We start from the raw sequence: 6000 nt of genomic DNA on the forward strand, positions 1-6000 counted from the left end.
AAGGTTCGGGTATAGTAAAATGAAATTCGGACAGTGGGTCTTCGGGATTGGCCTAGACCGAATCCAGCTCTACTGAGGATTTTATTTTGTGGAGTTTCATCATACTTTTATTCAAAGGGAAGTAGAGCTCTAAGTGATCAAGTACTTGCGACCCAACTGTTTATTTTAGACCAAAATGTGAGGGTTCTATCTACTACACTCAAAACAAATTCTTTAAAATGAAGAATAATTTTCTTTGGAAGAGTTATAGCTAAAGATGGGATGTACGTAAAGAAAAAAACTAAGTATTACAAATAATAAAAAAGGAAAAATGCTTGATGCGTGTGCTCATTCTTCTTTTTTGTTTATTATTTAATAAATCAGGGGTGCGTCAACATCTCCCATTAGAAGAAGTTTATCGCTTATCTTTGGTGTAAATTGATTTAAAAATAAATAATAATTAAATATATATGAAGTGAAATATAATTCTAATATTTCCCCTGTAACAATACTATTTTAAATATAAAACATTCTTCTTTTATTAGCTGTAATTTATTTTCTCCCTCCCAAATCATATAATGGGTAGCTGAGATGAACATGGGTCAATTCAGTAATACCATATATATCACTTCTGCCGTTCCCTCACGCTCATACAAAAATCCTATCTCTAGTTATAGCTTTGTTTGCTATGACAACTAATGTGTTTCTTGTTGATGTCTCGCATATTCTTTAACTAAACTCGTGGGAGTCAAAGAATATTTTTATATTTAATCAGTTGATTTATCGACATCTTGAAAAACAACAATATTTTTAAAAACATGTTGATTAATATTATTTTTGGTCAACAACATTTGATTATTTCTGTCTGACAATAGCATATGCCATCTAATTAAGGAGCCAGACCAGAATAAAGAGAAAATACTTATAAATAACAGGGATAAAATCAACTACAACATTGTGAAAACAATGGAGACACGTACGCATCCCGAGGGATCCACTCAAATTTGAACACATTGAATTATAAACGTCAACAAAAAATAATCTAATTTCCACAAAATTAACACTATAAATAGATGTGTGTCTGAGCTCTATTTATCAGCAATCCGTAGCAACAATGCTGGCTTCCAGGCTGCAGTGGAAGGCCTGGCACCCGCTGTGGATGTAGTCCTCTGTCATGGTGTCCTATTGCAGGCCTTTTCCCCGACATTCACCAGAAAGAGTCCTCAAAGGGGTTGGCATCATGACTGTAGGGACCAAAAGGGTTAAAAGAGTCTTGCAACGGAAGAGATGGGTTCATTGTTGGTGTCAAAAGTGATTTCTCGACACTCACAAGGCTCTTTCCTCCACTTTTTTGATAGCTCTCAGGACAGTCTGGTGTGAAACCCCGAGATCTCTTTCATGGGCCCTCACGCACGTGAGGGACTAAACTAGATTTGCATAACGCCCCCGGATCCAGTTTGGCCTTTTTGCCAGAATCCTTCTTCCTTTCCAACTTTTTGGACTTACTGGCGTGTAGACGATGGTCCTGGAGACACCCAACTCTTCAAGTGTCTTTTTCTTGGACTTGCACGTAAGCTAGAGACCTCAGGTTTGGTTTGTTTTATAATTAATTGTTTATAATTTTATATTTCGAATTATAAATTAATTAAAATAACGCAACCTTAATTAATTATTAAATTAGTTAGTGTTCAGATTTCAAATTACCATCTGGTTCCTCCTCTAATTGCTAAATGTATTTATAAAAAATATTTTTAGTATGTTTGCAATTAAAACAATTTAAATATTGATAAAGTCATAGAGATCAAAAACCATTGGTTTATATAATATTTATGGACATAACTTTAAAGGCTTTTATTTAACTTTATTACTGGACTCAGCTATAACTAAGTTTTTGGAGAAGTACCTACTATGGTCTTATATTAGATACTAGGTATTTATAATATTTTAAAATATTTGCCTACAGTTTTATAATGTTTAAAACTCATCCATTGTCTTTCTCTTTCCTTGACCTTAAGGTGTAAAAACTATACTGTCCCTTTGTAAGGACAGCATTAACTTTTTGGCTTCTGTCCTGCTAAAGAGGGTTAAAAAGTCATCACTTTTAAGCTTGCACCTGAAAGAGTTATCTAAAACCAAAAGAAAGTCCATATATAATAGGTCTTGTAAAAAGAAATCCATCTTTTTTCCGATAGAAAGCTTTAGTAATTTGGAGCTCGCGTTGTATAAATCCCATCGGGTTAAACTAGATGGCATTAAAAGATAAGATTTCATATTTAATGTACTTCTATACAATTATATAAAATGCTTGACTCAGTATTGTTTAATCGAAGATCACGGGTGGACACAAACAAAGAGAAAATCCGCTATATTTGACAGTTTTTCTTTGATAAAAGCGAAAATGCAAGCCAGGCAGATATAAATATAAATAATGCGTATAGTACTTCTATTGTAAAAATCAGTATTGCACAATTTTGGTTACGTTGATTCTGTTCTGGTAATTTTGATGTTTAAGATGCACCACACTCTGGAAGACCAATTATCGAAGTCATTGATAAAGTTATGGAAATAATCGAGGCCAACCTTCATTTAAGCACTGTTTTAGTTGTCCAATAGCTAAACTTTGCAAAAAAAAATCACGTTTGGAACGATTTAAATATGGTGGGGTTAGAAAATAAGCTATATATGGGTCCCGCACGAGTTAACTCACAAAAACCTCATGGAACAAATTTCTATAAACGAATCTCTGCTTATTCGTAACAGAATCGATCTTTTTCTGAAGGGGAGGGTTACAGATGTTAAAAAGTGGATCACTTACGATAACATCAAGCTAAAACAGTCTTGGCCCAATCGTGGTGAGCCGGTACAAACAGTGGCCAACCCAGGATTAACCCAAGATTTGCTGTGTGTTTGGTGGGATTGGCAGGAAGTATCTACTATGAGATACTTCCCTATAGCCAAGCTCTTAATTCGGAGTTGTACTGTCAACTCTTGGACCGTCTGAAAGAAGCCATCGCCCAAAAGCGGACATCATTGGCCAAAAGGAGATACATTATGTTCCATCAGGAAAACTCCAGGCCACCCACATCGACATCGACTCGTCTGAAGCTTCAGGAGCTTGGTTGGGAGGTTCTTATACATCCACTTTATAGTCGAGACCTGACACTGAGTGATTAACACCTGGTCCTCTTGATGAAGAATGCTTTTATTTGTAAAAAAATTCCTCAAAAGAATCTAGGGAAAATTGACTCTCCCGTTTTTTGACAATAGGGAAGAGGGTTTCTATGAGAGAGGCATTATGAAATTACCTTCAAAATGGCAACAAGTTATAAAACAAAGCGTAGCATATTTTACCGAAATCAAAGACTTCTTACTATTCTAAATAAAACATTAATATTAAAGAAAAAATAATGGATTTATTTTTACTAGACCTTATATTATATTTAAAAGAGGACATTCCTATAAGATATGATTTTTAGTCTCCCTAAAAGAGCAAAAAAGACATTCTCCACCTTTGTCTATATAAAATTTACTTCCAACTCCCAGGGTACCGGATAATTTACTGTTGTATCAGCTTAGTAATAAATATGTAGAAAAAGAACAATGGAAAATAGTAAGGAAATAAAGAAGAAATAGTCTTTTTCGGGATCATGAGTCTGTTAGATAGGACTAATTGACTAGAGGGACATTACTCATAGTCTTGATCCAAGTTGATGCTTGAAGAATTGTATAAATCTCCATCGAAAGAAATAAAGGAATATTTCAACAGTAAAGATCAGTAAAAATTAGGATATACCGGGTGGTCCTTTGAAATCTGAAGACATAATAATTCAATAATCAATGAAAGTTGATAGATTGAAATTAACTTATATATATGGATCTATTAAAGTATAAACAACTAGTTACAAAACGAAACAAACCTGAGCTCTCTAGCTAACGTACAAGTAGAGAAAATGACACTTGAACGTGATTGAAGAATTTCCATTTGTTCACCCAAAGTAGTTGGGCATTCATAGGGCGATCGTCTACCCCTGCAGCAAGTCCAAAACGTCGGAGAGGAAGAAAGGCTTTGTCAAAAATGCCAAACTAGATGCGGAGGAGCTGAAGAAAACAGTCCAGGCCAATCCTCTCGAGTATATGAGGGCCCAAGCAAGATATCTCGTGGTTTTACACCAGACTGTCCAGAGAGCTATTAAAAAGTGAGTAGAAAGAGCCTTGTAGGGGTAAAGAAGCCACGTTTGACACCAGTATGAAGGAAAGGCCTCTCCACCGTAGCAATACTCTTTTGTTAATTAATAAATTACATATTATTGAAGTTTAAAATTCTAAGTGTTTAGATTTTAACGGACCACTCGGTACAAGTATAAAAAGGTGGATGAATATATCATGTGACAAAATTTACAACAGGAAAAATGTGTACATAAAAAATTACTGGCGATGAAAATGTTTTAGATAAAATTGCCTAAAAATATGTTTGGGGAAGTAGGAGATACTTTTTAATCATAGTGTTGATTGTTTTTCCTTGTTATTGACATTGTTAAGTATAGTTTAATTTCATTCGATTCGTTTCCTGAAGTATGATCGTAACATTTCCTGATATAATGTATGTTGCTTCTGTGTCACAGGAGGGAAAAGGAAACATGCACTCATATAAGTCCAAGCTGACATGAAAAAAGTATCAAAAATAAACAGTGTACATATTTTATTGTCGCTGTCATGGTTTTTGCTTCTTTGAATAAAATATAAACAAAGAAAATAATTAATGATAGATAGAACACAAGGTTAATAGAACTACAAGGTTAAACCATCATGTAATCGGACTTGCTAGAATTTTCAATTTGATTTAGTGTACCAACTGCTTGGCAAGACCGACCAATTTTAACAAAATACGCAACCAATCATATTGTATGACGTCAATATTGCTTGAATTTTCAATTTGATGTATCATACTGACTGCTGGGCAAAACAGGTCTGGCCACACATGGACATGTTGTAGAATTGAGTTGAATATAATCTAATGGAAACGAACTGAATTGAATAGAAGTCGAAAAACAATTGAATTATGTGAATTATTTTATTAAATTCGAATTGCCGACTGTGCCACGTGTCGTTCTTTAGAGGACTGTATTTGTAACTAACTATATACATGTACATATTAAAGGATCTTACAATAACATGAAGGACTATAATACATTTAACATAAGGTAATTATGACCACACGAACTCCTACTTCAAAATTTAGATAACTCGTCTCTTTGGAAGAGGTTGGGATAATCATTTCAGCTGTTGTAGTTACGTTAAAAGGTAAATAATGACCAGTCCTAGGACTAACAAAATTAAGCAGGGCCGGACTGATAAGACTGCAGTCTTTTTAGGCCGATATCCAACGCTACACTTTATACAAGGTATATATCTGTTATACTTATCTATATATGGGACACCAGTCATGATAAAACTTCAAGGGGCAAGCATTCGGGGGATCAAGAAAAAAGTTCCTGTCGAGTCCCCAGCCAAGAGGCATCATCACACATGAAGTATAATAGGATTACTCTTAATTTGAAATGCAGAAATATATATTTTTAAATCTATTAAAAATCCCTAAAGGAAAACCATACACCATAGTCAGAGTTTACGGATAAGGGAGGGTGCTAAGACCTCTGGATCTCATGATTTCATATAATTAAATATAATTTAATGTACAACGTCAATATATTTTTAGAAAAATTGAACAATCTCTAATAAGTATTTTATACTCCACTTGTGTCCTTAGAGCCGTTACTAAGATTTTTCTTTGATGAGTTTTGACGATTGAAAATTTTGGCAAAAGGTTCTAGTCAGAGGGTGGCAATAAATCCAAATTATACCTTTTCAATGGACCACCCGGTACAGTATCAAGACCATAAACACTATTGACATTTTCAGTCGCCTGGCATGGGGTTTCGCCTTATTTAAAGAAAAAATGGAAAATATTGCTCATTTTCTCTGGCGTTCATCTTTGATTATCACTCAAACAAACTTGGGTCC

The sequence above is a fragment of the Lepeophtheirus salmonis genome, chromosome 4 (genome assembly GCF_016086655.4).
Source record: "Lepeophtheirus salmonis chromosome 4, UVic_Lsal_1.4, whole genome shotgun sequence".
Lineage (NCBI taxonomy): Eukaryota > Metazoa > Arthropoda > Copepoda > Siphonostomatoida > Caligidae > Lepeophtheirus > Lepeophtheirus salmonis.